This window comes from Cynocephalus volans, chromosome 12 (assembly GCF_027409185.1).
Source record: "Cynocephalus volans isolate mCynVol1 chromosome 12, mCynVol1.pri, whole genome shotgun sequence".
Lineage (NCBI taxonomy): Eukaryota > Metazoa > Chordata > Mammalia > Dermoptera > Cynocephalidae > Cynocephalus > Cynocephalus volans.
This window is the reverse complement of record NC_084471.1, coordinates 64,861,265-64,880,600: the sequence shown is the minus strand read 5'-3', so window position 1 is coordinate 64,880,600 and position 19,336 is coordinate 64,861,265. Positions and strand designations below refer to the sequence as shown.

At 33.3% G+C, this 19,336-nt stretch overlaps 1 pseudogene; it reads left to right on the top strand.

The window, feature by feature from the left end:
- The first annotated feature begins 16,647 nt into the window (after window positions 1-16,647).
- On the top strand, window positions 16,648-17,561 carry LOC134391689 (olfactory receptor 6C3-like; annotated as a pseudogene).
- The last annotated feature ends 1,775 nt before the right edge of the window (window positions 17,562-19,336 follow it).

Sequence of the window (19,336 nt, the reverse complement as noted above, 5' to 3'; positions counted from 1 at the left end):
AGCATAATCAATTGCTAAAATTTTCTTTCTGTTACTTTTACTAGAGAGATTATAAAAAAGCGTTAATTTTTTGGTTTTTTATTTTTTCAATTGACAGATAAATTGTATATATTTATCATGTACAATGTAATGGTTTGTATGCATACATTGCGGAATGACTAAATCACACTAATTAACATATGCATTACCTCACATAGTACTTACTTTTATGGTGAGTAGACTTTACATCCAGTCTCTTAGCATTTTTCAAGAACACAATATATTGTTATTATCTGTAGTCACCAGGTTGTACAGTAGACTGCTTGAACTTATTCGGCCTATCTTTTTTTTTCTTTTTTTTTTATTGAAACATAATAGATTATACATATTTCTGGAGTACAAAGTTGACTATCAGTATTTGTGTACAATATGTGATGATCAAATCAGGATAGTTAGCGTATTCATCATTACAAAATACACTTATGCTTTGTGTACATTAACCAATTTGCACTAACCCCATCCCTCTCCCCATTTCCCCTCCCTAGTAACCACAGTTCTCTTTTCTCCTTCTGAAAGTTCAATTGTAGTTTGGGTTTTTTGTCTATCTTTTTTTTCTTTCTTTATTTCTCTCTTCATTTATTTTTTGACTCCCACTTATGAGTAAAGACATTCAGTATTTTTCTTTCTGTGCTTGGCTTATTTCACTTAACATAATTTTGTTCAAGCTCATCCATGTTGCTGCAAATGGCAGGATTTCATTCTTTTACATGGCTGAGTAGTATTCTATTGTGAATATATAACACATTTTATTTATCCAGTCATCCATTGATGGAAATTTAGGTTGATTCCATATCTTGGCTATTGTACCTAGAGCCGCAACAAACATGCAAGTGCAGTTTTCCATTCAACACAATGATTTCCGTTCCTTTGGATGTATACCCAGTACTGGGATTGCTGGATTTTATGGTAGTTCTAGCTCTAGTTGTTTGAGAAAACTACATACTGTTTTCCGTAAAAACTGTACTAATTAACAATCCCACAACAGTGCAGAAGTGTTCCCCTTTTTACGCATCCTCACCGTCATATGTCATTCTCTGTCTTTTTGGTAATACCAGTCTAACTATAGTGAGATGACATCTCAATGTGGTTTTAATTTCATTTCCCTGATGATTAGTGATGTTTAACATTTTTTCATGTACCAATTGGCTATTTGTATGTCTTCCTTTGAGAAATATCTATTCATCTCCTTTATTCATTGTGGAATTGGATTATTTGGGTTTTATTTATTGTTAAGTTGTTTGAATTCATTGTATATTCTGGATATTAATCCTTTATCAGATGCATAGTTTGCAAACATTTTCTCCCATTCTGTAGGTTATCTTTTCACTGTTAATTGTTTCCTTTGCTATGCAGAAATTTTTTAGTTCTATATAATCCCTTTTGTTTATTTTTTCTTTTGTTCCCTGTTCTTTGGGAGTTTTATACACAAAGTCTTTTCCCAGTCGTACATTCTGAAGTATTTCTAGAGTATTTTATACTAGGAGTGGTATAATTTCAAGACTTATATTTAAGTCTTTAATCCCTTTTGAGTTGATTTTGGTACATGGCAAGATGTACAAGTCTAGTTTCATTCTTCTACTTATGGATATACAGTTTTCTCAGCACCATTTATTGAAGAGGTTGTCCTTTCCCAAATGTATGTGTTTGATGCCTTTGTCAAAGATCAGTTGACTATAAGTACATGAATTGATTTCTGGATTCTCTGTTTTATTCCATTTATTTCTTCATCTGTTTTTATGACAGTACCATGCTGTTTTAGTTGCTATAGCTTTGTAATATAATTTGAAGTCAGGTAGTGCAATGCCTCTAGTTTTATTTATTATGCTCAGTATTGCTTTGGCTATGTGTAGTCTTTTGTTGTTCCATATGAATGTTAGGATTGTTTTTTCTATTTTTGTGAAGAATGTAATTGGCATTGAATTTGTAAATCACATTCAATAGTATGGAAATTTCAACAACATTAATTCTTCCAATCCATGAACATGGAATGTCTTTCCATCTTTTAGTGTCCTCTTTAATTTCTTTCAGCAGAGACTTGTAGTTTTCATTGTAGATATCTTTCAACTCCTTGGTCAAATTTATTTCTTTGTATTTTATTTTTTTGGTAGCTTTGTAAATGGGCTAGCTTTCTCGATTCCTTTTTCTCCTAGTTCATGGTTGGAGGATAAAAATGAAACTGAGTTTTGTGTATTGATTTTGTATCCTGCAACTTTAATAAATTCATATATCAGCTCTAAGAGTTTTTTGGTAGAGTCTTTAGGTTTTTCTGTTTATAGGATCATGTCATCTGCAAACAGGGACAGTTTGACTTCATCTTTTACAGTATGGATTCCCTTTATTTTTTTTCCTCTTGCCTAGTTGCTCTGGCTAATAATCCAATACTGTGCTAAATAGGAGTGGTGAGAGTGGGCATCCTTGTCTTGCTCTGTTTCTTTCATCTTTTCCCCGTTCAGGATGATATTGGTGGTGGATTTGTCATATATGGTTTTTATAGTGTTGAGATACTTTTCTTCGATGCATCCTTTGTTGAGAGTTTTTATCACGAAGAAATGTTGAATTCTGTCAAGTGCTTTTTCTGAATCTATTGAGATGATCATATGGTTTTTGTCCATGATTTTTTTGATGTGGTGTATCACATTTACTGATTTGCATATGTTCAACCATCCTTGCATCCCAAGGATGAATTCCACTTTATCATGATGTATAATCTTTTTGATGTGTGGCTGTTTTCTCTTTGCAAATATTTTATTGAGATTTTTGCAACTATGTTAATCAAGGATATTGGCCTGGTGTTTTCTTTTTATGTTGTATCTTTGTCTGGTTTTGGTGTCAGGGTGATGCTGGCCTCAGATGAGTTTGGGAGAATGGCCTCTGTTTCAATTTTTTTGAATAGTTTAAAGAGAATTGGTTTTAATTCTTCTTTAAAGGTTTGGCAGAATTCAGCAGTGAAGCCATCTAGTCCTGATCTTTTCTTTGTTGGGAGACTGCTTGTATTAGTCTGTTTTGTGTTGCTATAATAGAAATACCTGAGACTGGGTAATTTATAAAGGAAAGAGGTTTATTTGGCTTATGATTCTGGGACAGCTGCATCTGGTACGGGCCTCAGGCTGCTTCTACTCATGGCAGAAAAGTGGCAGGTACAAGCAGATCACATGGTGGGAGAGGAAGCAAGAGAAAGAGAGAAAGGAGGTGCCAGGGTCCTTTCAACAATCAGGTCTTATGGAAACTAATAGAATGAGAACTCACTCACTACCCCTACTCCCCCAGGGAGAGCATTAATCCATTCATGAGGGATCTGCCCCCATGACTCAATCAGTTTCCAACACTGCCACATTGGTGATCAAACTTCCACATGAGTTTTGGAGGGGACAACACATACAAACTCCATCATTGCTGCTTACTGCTTCGATCTTATTGCATATTATTGGTCTATTTAGGTTTCCTGTTTCTTCTTGGTTCAGTCTTGGTAGGTTGTATGTATCCACGAATTTCCCCACATTTTCGAATTTGTTGGTGTAAAGTTGTACATAAAAGTTTCTAATGAGTCTTTGTATTTTGTGGTATCAGTTGTAAAATCTCCTTTTTCATTTCTAAATTTCCTTATTTGGGTTTTCTCTCTCTTTTTTTAGTTAGACAAGCTAATGGTTTCCATATTTTGTTTATTTTCTCAAAAAACCAACTTTTTGATTCATTGATCTTTTGCATCTTTTTTTATTCTCTATTTCATTTAGCTCTATATTAATTATTTCTTTCCATATACTAATTTTGGGCTGTATTATTTTTGTTTTTGTAGTTATTTGAGGTGTAATACTAAGTTGTTTATTTGAAGTCTTTCTGTTCTTTAGATGTATGCTTTTATTGCAATAAACTTTCCTCTTGGTTTTGCTTTTGCAGTATCCCATAGGTTTCAGTATGATGTTTCTTTATTTTCATTAGTTTCAAGAAATTTTTTGAATTCCTGTTTAATATCTTTTTTGACCCATATGTCATTCAGTAGCATATTGTTGAGTTTCCATGTATTTGTATAACTTTCCAAGTTTCACTTCTTATTGATATCTAGTTTTATTTTGCAGTGATCTAAAAAGATACCTGAAATTATTTCAATTTTTTCAAGTTGTTGAGGCTTGATTTGTGACCTAACATGTGGTCTATCCTGGAGAATATTCCACGTGCTGATGCAAAGAATTTATACTCTATAATTGCTGGGTGAAATGTTCTATAGCAGTCTTCCAGGTCCAATTGGTCTAAAGTATAGTATAAATATTATGTTTCTCTGTTGATTTGTTGCCTAGATGATCTGTCCAGTGTTGAGAGAGAGGTGTTCAGGTCCCCAACTATTATAATTTGGTGGTTTGTCTCTCTATATAGGTCTAATAGTGTTTGCTTTATGTGTCTGGGTGCTCCAATACTGGGTGCATATATATTTACAATTGTTATATCCTCTTGCTGGATAGAACCCTTTATCACTGTATAATGACCTTCTGTGTCTCTTTTTGTTAAGTAGAAAATCAGATGGGAGTGAGTAAGAGGAGACAGGGAGATGGAAAATCACAAGACTAGCAGCTGGCAACCACCTGGCATCAGACCTCCCCGACCCACCTCAAGAAACACCCACTTGACAGGTTGTGGTTAAAATGTGGTTGAAGAACAGGATGGACTCTGGCTGCATTTTGACCATAGGCAGCTAGTAGGGACTTTCCACCAGGTGGAGCATGCACAAATGGTAGTAGCTTAACTTAGCAGTCACTTTGGCTACATTATAATTTCATCATAATATAATTAGCATTGCAGTTTTAACCACCCTTGTGGGCTTTCAGCATGCATTGTGGGTAAGGACATGTGTGGCAAAAAAAAGGAAGGTAACCCTCAAATGTCAATCAAAATGCCAGTCAAGAAAGATTATGTTTATGCAAAATGAGTACATAAAAGGTTGGAGGCAAACACCCATGCAGACACTCTCCACTCAGAGTTTGGCCCGGGTCATATTCCACCAAGGATCTGACCCATTCCCACACAGTGCATTGCACTTTCCTTCCCCCTTTCCTTAAGTTCCTCTTTCATTCTTGGCATTAAAGCTTAAACTTTAACCCTGCTCTGCTTTCTGATTCTTCATTAATGCAAAGCAAGAACTGAGGACCACTGGCCCCACCACTGGCCTGCTGGGCACTGCCCCTGTTAACATTTTGATTGATTTTGATTTAAAGTCTATTTTATCTGATATAAGAATAGCTACTGCTGCTTGTCTTTGGTTTGAATTTGTGTGGAATATCATTTTCCATCCCTTCAGGATTAGTCTTTGTGAGTCTTCACATTTGAGGTGAATTTCTTGAAGACAGCGTATAGTTGAATTTTGTTTTTTAATCCATTCAACAAGTCTATGTCTTTTGAGTGGAGAATTCAATACACTTATATTAGGGTTGTTATTGGAAGGTATTATCTAACTCCTGGCATTTTACTAATTTTTGTATGGTTGTTTAAAATGTCTTTTGTTTCTTTCACTTTTATTGCTTTTCTTCAGTGTTTGTAGGTTTTTTGAAGTGGTAAGATATAGTTTTCTTATCTTTCTCAATTGCATATCTGTTCTACCTGTGACTTTTGTTCTATCTCATGCATTCATGGTGGCGATTATCATTTTTTGGATTCCAGATCAGGACTCCTAGAGGATCTCTTTTAGGGCAGTTGTGTGGTGGTGAGCTCCTGTACCTTCTGTTTGAGAAATACACTACTTCTCCTTTATTTCTGAAGGATAGCTTTGCTGGGTACAGTATTCTTGGCTGGCAGGGTTTTTTTGTTGTTGTTGTTTTGTTTTGTTTTTTTCCTTTCAGTATTTGAATATATCATCCCATGATTTTCTGGCCTGCAATGTTTTTACTGAGAAATCTGCTTTTAGTCTGATGGAGGCTTCCTTATAGGTGACTTGATATTTTTGTCTTGTTGCTTTTAGAATTCTCTCTTTGTGTTTAACTTTTGGCAGTTTGACTACAATGTGCCATGGAGAGGACATTTTTGGATTGAATTTGTTTGAGGATCTTTGAGCCTCTTAGATCAGGAAGTCTGTATCTGTCCCAATACTTGGGAAGTGTTCTGTTATTATTTCATTAAGTAGGTTTTCAATACTCCCTTCTGGAATACCCATAATTCCGATGTTTGTGCACTAAAGGTGGTCTGACAGCTCTCTTAGATTTCCTTCATTTTTTCAAATTATATTTTTTCTCTTCTTTTGTCCACCTGGGTTATTTTAGAAAGACAATCTTTGAAATAATAAATTGTAGGGTGGGGATTAGGGCTTCTCAGTGCACTCCGCCCTTGTGGGGCTGCAGACAGTTCGCTAAGCAGGAATGGAACTACCCGGCCACTATCTGGAAGGGGTAGATTCACTTTATTTCTACCAACTTCAGAGTATGTTTCTTACAGCAGAGAACTGTGAAATGGCCCTCCAGCATGGGATCTCAGGTGCATACACCTCAGTCAGCTGGTAGGATGGAGATAAGGGGAGGAATGGGGTGTGGTCCGCCAGGGGAGGGTCTGCCTGTTTGATCTCCAGCAGGGACGTGGGAGTGTACCAGTTCAGCAGGACTAGGACTGACTTTCCAGACTGCAAAACAGAGTCACATCTGCTGTGAGTGCTTCAAGCCACCATAATCAGAGTGTTTCAGCCTCTCTTATGAGTATGCTGGGTGGAGAACAGACACTTAAGACTGGGGAACTACTGTGGTTTCTGGCCCCAGGGCATGGGTTACTGGCTTCAAGATGGAGCTGTCCTGCATTGTCTTGGGTCCCCAGGGTGTGGCGTGAAGAATGCACCATTTGTGCTAGTGTTATAGGGTGCCAGTTTTGTAGAACTCTGCCTACACTTGGCACTGGGTTTGTCTTGCCAAAGGATCTGTGGGCCTTTGTGGTGAAAGTGGAGTTTGTTGTCGGTCCTCTACATACCTTTTCTCCAAGACGGAAAACTTTTTCCGCACCAATCCCAATGTCAGAGACGTGGTGGCTGAGACCATGGGCCTCTCTCTCCTCTCTATGCTACCATCCTGGGATTTAGTACTCCATCATCATCTCACCAGTCCCCTGCTGTGCTCCCACCCTCTCCTCCCTGATGCTCCTGTCCATATTTAACTGTTAGTTGCTCCAGTCTTTCCTTGGGGGAGGAACATGCCCCAGGCCCTTCTAGTTCATCATCTTCCCCACTTCCTATTTTTGACCATCTCCACAACCTCCCAACACCCACTCCAACCCCCAGAACCTGGTAATGACCATTCTACTCTATACTTCTATGAGATCAACTTTTTTAGATTCCATATACACATAAGATTGTGTGGTATTTGTCTATTCTTGGCTTATTTAACTTAACATCATGTCCTCCGTGTTCATACAAATAAGGTTTTTTAAAATATATGAATAGCATTTCATTGTGTAAATAAACCACATTTTCTTTACCCATTCATCTGCTGATGGACACTTAGGCTGATTTCATATCTTGGCTATTGTGATTAATGCTGCAATAAACATGGGAGTGCAGATATCCTTTCAACATATTGCTTTTATTTCATTTGTATATATAACCAGTAGTGGAATTGCTGGATCATTTGGTAGTTGATCTTTAATTTTTGAGGAGTCTTCTTAATGTTTTCCACAAATGGTATACTAATTTACATTTCCACCCTCAGTGTGCAAGGGTTCCTTTTCTCCATAACCTCACCATACATCGTTATCTTTTGTCTTTTTGATAATAGCCATTCTCACAGATGTGAGGTGATATCTTAATGGGTTTTAATTGGCATTTGCCTGATGATTAGTGATGTTCAGCAACTTTTCATATGTCTGTTGACCATTTGTTTGTCTTCTTTTGAGAAGTGCCTATTCAGGTCAATTTCCAATTTTTAATTAGGTTATTTGTTTTCTTGCTAAAATTGTTTGAATTCCTTATATATTTTGTAGATTAACACATTATCAAATGTATAGTTTATAAATATTTTCTCCCATTCCATAGGTTGTCTGTTCACTATGTTGATCATTTCTTTTGTTCTACACATGCTTTTTAGTTTGATGAAATATCATTTGTCTATTTTTACTCTTATTGCCTGTATTTTTGTTGTCATATTTTTTAATAATCATTGGCCAGAAAAAATGTCATTAACCATGAATCTTTTTTCTTCCAGTAATTTCATAGTTTTAGGTCTTTATTTTAGTCTTTTATCAGTTTTGAGTAGATTCTTGTGTATTGTTTGAGAAAAGGATCTAAATTGATTTTTCTACATATGAATATACAGTTTTCTCAACACCATTTATTAAAGAAACTGTCCTTTCCACACTGTGTGTTCTTGGCAATTTTGTTCAAAATCAGTTTTCTGCAAATGGGTGGTTTCTTTTGTGAGGTCTCTTTTCTGTTCCACAGGTCTATGTGTCTGTTTTATGCCAGTACCATGCTGTTTGGTTACTATATCTTTGTAGTATATTTAGAAGTCAGGTAGTGTGAGATGTCCAGCTTTATACTTTTTGCTCAAGATTATTTTGGTAATTTAAGGTCTTCTGTATTTCCATACCATTTTTAGGTTTTTTTTTTTTTTTTTCTATTTCTGTGAAGAATGTCACTGGTATTTTGATAAGGATTTTATTTAATCTGTAGATTGCTTTGTATAGTATACACATTTTAACAATACTAATTCTTCCAATGCATGAACACAGGATATTTTTCTACATGTTTGTGTCTTCTCTGTATACTTTCTTTTGTCAGTGTTTCAATTTCTTTCATCAATGTTTAGTTTTCAATGTAGAGATCTTTCACCTCCTTTGTTAAATTTATTTCTAAGTATTTTTCTTTTAATTTATTGTGAGTGGAATGTTTTATGATTTTTTTCAGAATGTTTCTTGTTAGTGCAAAATATACTACAAATTTTTGTATATTGATTTTGAATCCTGCAAATTTATCAAAATTGTTTATAAGTTCTCTCAGATTTTTGGTGTACTCTTTAGAGTTTTTTATATATAAATATATTTTACATTTTATATATATATATATTTTAAATATATATAAAACCTTGTCATCCTCAAACAGGGACAATTTAACTTCTTTCTTTACAATTCAGATTCTTCTTATTTATTTTTATTGCCTAAATATTCTCACTGAGACTTCCAGTGCTATGTTGAAAGAAGTGGTGAGAATGTGCATACTTATCATGTTCCTGAACTTAGAGGATTAGATTTCAACCTTTACACATTGAGTGTGGTGTTAACTGTGGGTTTGTCATCTATAGCCTTTATTGTGTTGAGATACATTCCACTGTACATAATTTGTTGAGAGTTTTTAGTATAAAAGGATGTTGAATTTCATCAAATTATTTTTCTGCATATATTAAAATGATCATATAGGTTTTTTCCTTCATACTGTTAATTTGATGTATTGCATTTATTGACTTATGTACGTTGAATCATCCTTACATCATTAGGATAAACCCCACTTGATCATGATGAATGATATTGTTAATGTGCTGCTGAATTTGGTTTGCTAGTATTTTGTGGAGGATTTTTCAACTATGTTCATTAGGGATACTGGCCTGAAGCTTTTCTTTTCTTCAGTTGTCCTTGCCTGACTTTGGTATTCTGGCCAAATAAGATGAGTTTGGAAGTATTCTTTCGTCTGCAGTTTTTTGGAAAAGTTTCAGAAAAATTGATACAATGTTTTTCTTTAAATTCTTGATAGAATTCAGCCATGAGACCCTTTCAGATCCTGGGCTTTTCTTTGAAGACTTTTTATTACTGATTTATTTTCCTTCCTCATTATTGGTATATTCAAATATTTCTATTTATTTATAATTCCATCTTGATGGGTTGTATGTAACAAGTAATTTATGCATTTATTTTAGGTTATCCAATTTGTTGACATATAATTTTTCATAATATTCTCTTATGATCTTTGTATCTCTGTTGTATTGGTTGTAATGTCTCCTTTTAATTTCTGATTTAATTTATTTTAGTATTCTGTTTTTTCCTAGTCTAGCTAAAAGTTATCTATTTTACATTTTTAACAAACTCTTCATTTTGTTTTTCTTTTCTATTGTTTTTCTAGTCTCATTTCTCTCTGCTCTGATCCTCATTATTTTCTTCTTGTGACAACTTTGGGCTTAGTTTGTTCTTTTTTTTCTAGTTCCTTGATGCTCAATGTTAAGTTGTTTCTTTGAGTTCTTTCTTCTTTTTTGATACAACTGCATGCTGATTGCTACAAAATTCCCTCGAAGGACTGCTTTTGGTATATCCCACAGGTTATTCTATGTTGTGTTTCCATTTTTGTTTTCCTCAAGAAATTTTTTAATTTTGCATTTAACATTTTCATTGACCCATTGGTTGTTCAGAAGCAATGGTTGTTTACTTTTCATGTATTTGTATATTTTCCAAAGATCCTCCTGTTACTGATTTCTAGCTGTGATCAGTAAAGATACTAAGTATGATTTTCTTGTTCAATGTTTTTCTTGTTCTTAAACTTGTTTGGGCTTGTTTTGTGACTTAACGTATAATTTATCCTGGAGAGTACTCCATGTGTAGTTGAGAGTGGGTACTCTACAGCTATTGGATGGAATGTTCTGTGCATATCTTTTAGGTTTATTTGGTCTAGAGTGTAGTTTAAGTTTGTTATTTCCTTACTGATTTTCTGTCTGAATGATCTGACCATCGCTTAAGGTGGGATTGTGAAGCTCCCTACTATTATTGTATTTCAGTGTATTTCTCATTTCAAATGTATTAATATTTGCTTTATATATTTAGGTGCTTCATACCATGGGCATATGTACCTACAGTTGTTATCTACTCTTGCTATATTGTCTGCTTCCTAATTATATAATGACTTTATTTGTCTCTTTCTATGAATTTTTGTATTTCCTTACGGGTGAAGTAAGTTTAGCACAGGCAGCATATAGTTAGGGGTATCTATCTATCTATCTATCTATTTATTTATTTATTTATTTTTAATTTTTTTATTTTTTGCAAATCCATTTGGTCATCTATGTCTTTTGTTTGGAGAATTTAAATCACATACATTTAGGTTAATTATTTATAGGTGAGAACTTCCTACTGCCATGTTGGTAGTTGCTTTCTAGTTGTTTTGTACATCCTTTGGCCCTTTCTTCCTCTCTTGCTTTTTTCTTTTGTTAAGTAATTGTCTCTAGTACTGTTTCGATTTCTTGCTCTTTATTTTTTGTGTATTTACTATACTTTATGGTTACCATGAGGTTTACAAAAAGCATCTTATGCTTATTTTAAGCTATCTGCAACTTAATTTTTATTGAAAACAAAAACAAAAACTATACACTTTTGCTTCACTGTCCTCCCCACATTTTGAATTTTTGATGGCACAATTTTCATCTTTTTATAACATATATCCCTTAACGAATCATTGCAGTATTTTTGTTTCCAGGTCTAATGAAGGAAAGTGTAGCATGAGCCTGGAAAACTTCTACTAGGTAAAAAATGAAGCCAAGAGTAAATGTGTAATAACGTCCAAAAGAATCAGAGCCAACCTGAAGGCTTTCTCCCTGGCTAAAATATTCTGAACGGGTAGGAATGTCAATTTAAATTTTCCTTAAAATATGATGTCAAACACTGATGTGGCCTAAAACAAGTAAGAAATTATAAATCCATGCGTTCAAAAACAATACCAACAAGTACATACTAGAGAACCAACTCAGAATATTGAAAAGGGAAAGAAGTCAGCATTTATCTGGGCTTTTCTGGACAAACTGTAACAATGAATAAGCAAATGGTAAATGATAAATACAGAATGCAACCATTTTGTAGTGCAATATGAGCTAATGGATTTAGCCATTGATCACCAATGGCTGCTAAGAATTTTTTATAATCAATTAAACAGCTATCTGTTGAAAGTATAAAATTCCCATTCTGGAATAGTCTTGCAAAAGAAAGAAAAAAATGCCTAAACCTAAACCTGAATTAAACCTCTAAATCTAAATAGCAGCTACAGGAAATCAATAGGACAAAAAGGCAATCAAGTGACACACTACTGCACATTTGCCGTCCCTGAATAATGATAGGATTTCTTGCTGCTTATTAATTAGGCTTTTGTGGTATAAATATAACATCGTATTTACTGTTTCCACAAAACCTATCTATAAGAGTTAAGTGAATACGGGTATCGCTCCCTATGATGTAGGACCACATCTGGGAGAATGCTCCCTTACTGAGGGCTCCTTTACTGCAGAAAACTGATTTTCAAGCAATCTTGCATCCCAGCTAGGATATAGTTCTGTGTTGGTGACAGTATTATTATTTGATCCATAAATAATAATATGAAAACATCACACTGTACACCTTAAATATATATAATTTTTATTTGTCAATATATCTCAATAAAGCTGGATAAAATAAAATAAAACATTGATTATATTAATGTATTATTGTTTTTATATATTAAATACATGTTTAGTTATTTTATGAAAATAAATAACATTTATTTTATATTAAACAACTGATATAATATATATTATTAGTTTGTATAATTATGTGGCTCATTATTTTCTGAATTTTTTATTATCAAAATATTCAGGAAACATAAAAACACAATATTAAAGAAAATGATTAGATATAATCCACTAACTGGAATTTCACATAAATAAAAGCTTATTACTTTGTGATATTTCTTATTACAATGTTGAAGAGATGATAAATAAATGTAAGGGTCAAGATGAAGAATAAAATCTAAAAAATTGACTGCAATTATTTGTTTTTTAAATGAGGGTTAAATTAGTTAACCTATCTAATATCATTTTTTAAATTATGAGAACAATATGTTCATTATAATATTTATTACTTAACTTTAAATTATGGAATAACTTTTCCTTCTTTATGCCCCAACACCTTACAAAACCTGAGAAAAACAGCAAAAAAGCATATTTTTCTCACCTTCTGAAAGTTCAACTTTCGTTCTTTTTTCCTTCTTTCTGTCTTTCTTTTTCTTTCTTTCTTTCTTAGCTCCCACTTGAGTGAGGACACACAGTACTTCTCCTTCTGTGCTCAGCTTATTTCACTTAACATAACTTTCTTCAGGCTATTGTACACACATATTGATTGATGATCAGCTCTGTACCCCACAAATATGTATTATCTATTATATTTCAATAAAGAAAAGAATGTGTAGAAATTTCTTATATTTCTAAAAGATGGTTGAATAACAATTAGATTTAGGGTGTTCTATTTTTGTAAAACAGTAGATTTCATAACTATTTTATTACTCAAGATATATTAAGTAAGCATAAAGTATTAAATAATTATGAATAATAGAAGTATGAGTGGTCTTCAAAAAGTTCATGGGAAGATTTGTATTATCTTTTAATTTTATTGTTCCATGAACTTCTTGAAGTCCCCTTGTAAATATTCTGCAAAAATCAATATTTTAGGTCTTGCATGTATTATCCATTAAAAATTCAACACATCTCAATGTGTGCATATTGTCCTGTGGGTTAACTAATGGTTTCCTCATCTTTTCCTATTCTCTTCCTTTTGTTCCACTTTCAAATACATGCATCTTTCAATCCTATCAGTCACCAGCACTTCTAGAATTAAATACTCACATGCTTTATCCATATTTATAACTGCAACAAAAAAGAAATTAAGTATAAAATTTATATCACATATATATGTATATATAGTATATGAATATTATATTTTTCTAGTCATAAAATTTGCATCTCTCAATGCATTAAATTTAGAAATAAAGAAGTCAAAAATATCCAATCCCAGATTTCCAAATATTTATTTTGGGGATTTATAAATATTCTGTCAGTGAGAAGATGTCATATATACAACTATCAACAAAGATTTAATGAAAGTTGGTGATACAGTGGAGGGAAGCAGTCAAAAGGCAATAAATGCCACTATTAGCAAATATTACCATGGATGGATTTCCCTAAATTTAAAGAATCAGTACAAGGATAAAACACTTAATCTTGTCCATTTCAGAAGACAATTGAATCATGCTACATATTGAAAGCATTGTTTTCTACCATCTTATTGTGGTAGAGTAAAGAAGATCTCTGTGCCGGGTTGCCAAAACTCAAGGGATATATATATGTTAACTCTCCTGAAGATAGGTCCAGAATTTCTGGGAGAAAAAAATATGGACTCCTTATAAAATCACAGAAGTTTCAGATTCTAAATCAAAGTTTTACACACCCAATATTAAACATGTTTATATATTTGCCTCACTAACATCAATCAATATTTACAGAAAGACCAACATCAATGATAAATCTGTATCTTTTAAAAATGCCTCTCCTTGGCACCCTTTGTTTACTTGATGAATTTCCCTGAGCCAACAAGAAAGACACAGATAAAATAACTCCAGTTCCCTACCTATAATGGACATTCCTCATACTCTATTGTTCACACCAGCATTTGCAGGAAAATACAACTAAGTGAAGACTAAGAAAAGTATTTCTTAGATTTTATGACTGTATAATCATAGGGTTGCAAAATACTCTTTCAAAAATCTGTGTATATGAAAAGAAAAATGTTCTAAAAATTGTTTTCTTATCATAAGGCAAAAGGAAAATGGAAGAGTACTTTTTTATTTTTAAGTTTATTATTTTATTTTATTTTATTTTTTAATTTTAAATTTTATTTGATTTTATCAATATACAATGTGGTTGGTTATTGTGGCCCATTACTGAGACCTCATATCTGTTCACTTGTCATAACAACTTCAAGAAATTGTGATTGCTGTGTCTTCTTCCCTCCCCCCCACCCCCAGGTTATTTGTGTATTTATTTATTTATTTTTAGCTCCCACAAATAATTGAGAAAATGTGATATTTCTCTTTCTGTGCCTGACTCGTTTCACTTAATATAATTCCCTCTAGGTCCATCCATGTTGTTGCAAATGGCAGGATTTCATTCTTTTTTATAGCAGAGTAGTATTCCATTGTGTAGATATACTACATTTTCCATATCCACTCATCCAATGATGGACATTTGGGCTGGTTCCAGCTCTTGGCTATTGTAAAGAGTGCCGCGATGAACATTGGAGAACAGGTATACCTTCAACTTGATGATTTCCATTCCTCTGGGTATATTCCCAACAGTGGGATAGCTGGGTCGTATGGTAGATCTATCTGCAATTGTTTGAGGAACCTCCATACCATTTTCCATAGAGGCTGCAGCATTTTGCAGTCCCACCAACAATGTATGAGAGCTCCTTTTTCTCCACAACCTCACCAGCATTTATGGAAGAGTACTTTATTAATCAACCCAGATCTAACTGTATTTGTACATGTATCTTGTGTGAGAGAGGAAAAGCAGAAATTGATTACAATATAATAGAACATCTCAATAATTTTACAGTATCAATAATTAAGGATATTGTGGAACTAATATTACTGGTCTAAAACCAAGGAAAACTACACTTTCTGAGAGACATAAAATAGTACCACACTTGTTTTGAGGGTACAAAGGAAATCAAATAAATTGCTAAGTCAATTTTCCAGCTCTGAAATTGTATGACTATTTTAAAAAGCCAGACAGTAGAATTTCAGCGTAAATTATCAAGAAAAGCCAGGAAGTAAAAAAATTGTTACTCTTTAATATAATATAAGTTATTCCATTTTATTTAAACATTTAAAATATTATTTATACATGTGATTGTGGGTTTGGAAATATTGAAAATTAAATACTTGTTTCCTTCTGAGAAGACTATTAATGTAATCTCAAAGCAGTGAAACAGCAATAAGTCATGGGTTGTTTATTTTTTCCTAAGTTTAAATGTTATTTTGTGATAGAAATAGTATTTAAAAAGGCATTCCCTATCTGAAAGAATATCTGCTTCTAAGTAAATGTTATTTTGACTACCTACTTGCTGATTTGCTATAGCAATACTGTGGGGAAAAAAACCAAAACCTGAATTTTGCGTTGTCCTAATCAAAATGTTTCAGGTGAGGATATGTTGTGGCAACTGAAGTTTCCCTTTCTTGGTCTTCAGAACTTTATGCTAAAAAAGGAGGGGGGAAATGAGGCAGCAATGGTAATAGTATCAACCAAACACTTAAATCATTTAGGAAAGAATGTCCGTACGACATTCACATACATAAGCATAATTTTCTAAAGTGAGATGATTACTGTAGTGAGTAGTTGTTTAACCTTGGGGAAGTGTCTTAAACTATGTGAGACTGCCTTTTTAAAACATGACACCTGAAGGTAGGACTAAATAACCTCTGTAAGTTTTCAGACTGTATTTACATTACGCTACGGTCCAGATTGATTTTAAATATATTCAAGAAAAGAAAAAAAAAACACAATTAAAATGTTTTCATATTCTTTATAATATGTTTAAATGTTAGTACCAGAATTGTTTATCCATGATCTGCAATAGCGTATTTCCAATGATGAGAGGTTCTTATTTAACTTCAGATATTTGTTACTCGATGAAAGACAGAATGTAAGTTGGAAAGGCTTATTAAAGGGGAACATATGTTTCTTAATTTCACAGATTATTCGTGTTATGGAAAAATTTTAAGTGTTATACCCCATCCTCAATTATGTTTTAATAATTTTAGGTTCTGCAGAGGAAATATACAGTTTCTGATCTAAAGAAAGGGGAAAAGGATCTGCAATGAAAAATCACACAGTATCCACAGAATTCATTCTTCTGGGGCTGTCAGATGAGCCAGAGCTCCAAACTGTTATTTTTCTCTTAATTATCACATATATATTAAGTGTCACTGGAAATTTGACCATCATCATTCTCACCTTGGTGGACTCCCATCTACAGACCCCTATGTATTTCTTCCTCAGGAACTTCTCTGCATTAGAAATAACCTTTACGAGTGTCTGTATCCCTAGATTTCTGAGCAGAGTTATCACCAGAGAAAAAACTATTTCATACAACAATTGTGCAGCTAAGTTGTTTTTCTTCATCTTCATGGGTATAACTTTTACCTCCTCACTGCCATGTCCTATGACCACTGTGTTGCCATCTACAAACCCCAGCATTATACAACCATCATGAGCAAGAGAGTCTGCATATTGCTTGTCCTGTGTGCTTGGCTGGGAGGATTCTTAAATATCTTCCCACCAGTGTTTCTATTTCTCCAGTTATATTACTGTGCCTCCAATGTCATCGATCACTTTGCTTGTGACTATTTCCCCTTATTGCAATTATCCTGCTCAGACACGTGGCTCCTAGAAGTGATTGGTTTTTACTCTGCTGTAGTGATTTTGCTTTTCGCTTTGGCATTAATCGTTCTGTCCTACCTGTTCATCATTAGGACCATTTTGAAACTCCCATCTGCCAGTCAGAGAAAAAAGGCATTTTCTACATGCTCCTCTCATATGATCGTCATTTCCATCTCTTATGGAAGCTGCATATTCGTGTATGCTAATCCCTCTGCAAAAGAAAGAGCATCATTGAGCAAAGCAGTAGCTATTCTCAATACTTCTGTTGCTCCCATGATGAATCCATTTATATACACCCTGAGGAACCAGCAAGTGAAGCAAGCCTTTGTTATGTATTTCTTTGGTAAATAAAAGTATTAATGATTTTTAAATGATGAAGTTCTTTTAGATGCTTTCTATTATGCATACCCACTCAGTATCTCTTTTCTTAGATACAATTATATATACAAACATATATATTTATAAAATCCATTTCCACCTAATTCCCCCAACATTGCACTCATTAAATTTGATAAAACTGAGTATTTCTTTAGAATTTTCTGAAAATTCAAATATTTTCTAAGTGTATTTGGATTAAGTAAAAAAATGTAAGTTAATGATTATCATTTTGAATAGCAGATGTTTACTTAGGAAGAGACAGAGGGCTTTTGGTTTGATGAAGAGTGTCAAGAGATTTGGACTTTGGAAGTTTTCATTTTTACCAGGTAATAGAGATGAATATTAGAAAATTCGATTCTAGTTATTATTTCTGTGAAATAACCATATTCACCAGGGGATTGGGAATCAAATATAAATATTCTATCAAATATTTGCAGATATTAGAAACTCATATATTCAAATTCTTTATACTATTAAAATAATTATAATAATGAGAAAATGTAGTAAGAAGAAGAGAGCAGAGATGAAATAAAGTTTTCTCAGCAATTATTATATTATAGACCTATTCTAATTTTTTGCTATGTATTGGATCATGTAAATCTTTTTTTTTTTTTTTTTTTTACTGGTAAGGGGATCGCAACCCTCGGCACTGTGTGGTCCACACCACACTCAGTCAGTGGCCATCCTCACATAGGATCCGAACCCAGGGCCTCGGTGCTCCCAGCGCCACATGGCCGGCCATGTAATTCTGCCAACAACTTCATAAGGTACCTACAATTATTATTATCTTTCGTTACGTGTTTTTCTTTAGATAATTAAATAACTACAAATTTAAAAAAGAAAAATCAGAGAGTAGAAAATGTAAAATATCAAGATAAGTGCATCAAATTAGGTTATACCAGTCAGAAGTCAACTCTCTGGGCATCTGAGGTTTAATCTGAGGGTCTAGCTGTGTGCCCCATAAATATGCATAATCAATTAAATTAAAAAAATGAATTTAGGGTTTTTGCAAGTAGGGAAGAGAAATAACATCTGCTATAATAACGTTCTATACATTATACTTTGTATTAGGTAAGTCATATGCAATATTTATTTTACAAAACATTTAGAAAGTGACTATTATTATTTCTAATATATAAGTGACTGATCAGAGTGAAATTCAGGTTGAGAGTTCAGTGTTATAGAGATAATAGCTTTCAGATATGGGACTTAAGTCTACTTCTTAAAAGAACAACAGACACTGAGAATTACAATCCCAGACTTCATTTTTAATAATTTATTAATAGAAGTTCAAGTTAAATGCTAGAATTATTAAATAACTTTCTAAAGTATAATTAACTCATTCACCTTACACTTAATTATTTTATGACAGGCATTAGAGATATAGTGATGAAAAAGGATGATTCTGGCCCCAAATTTTCTGAAATACTAGTGGTAATTTTAAAATACCCATATAATTAAAATTGAATTTGATAAATGCAACAATTTGAATCTAAACAGTCTATAGACCAGGTAAAGTTATCAATGAAAAAGATAGGATGTCAGTTTTTCCTGCCTTTTCTCCTAGCAGAATTATGATCAATTTCTCAATAATTGCTACAGGCAGGTTCATTTTAGCATAAAATCACAAGCATATGATAAATTTTGTCTCTTTTGGCTGTCGTCTTAGCTTTTAATATTATTGTCTTTCATGATTACCTTCTACATTATAAGAATCACATAATTTTCTGATTGAAAAGATTAGTGGG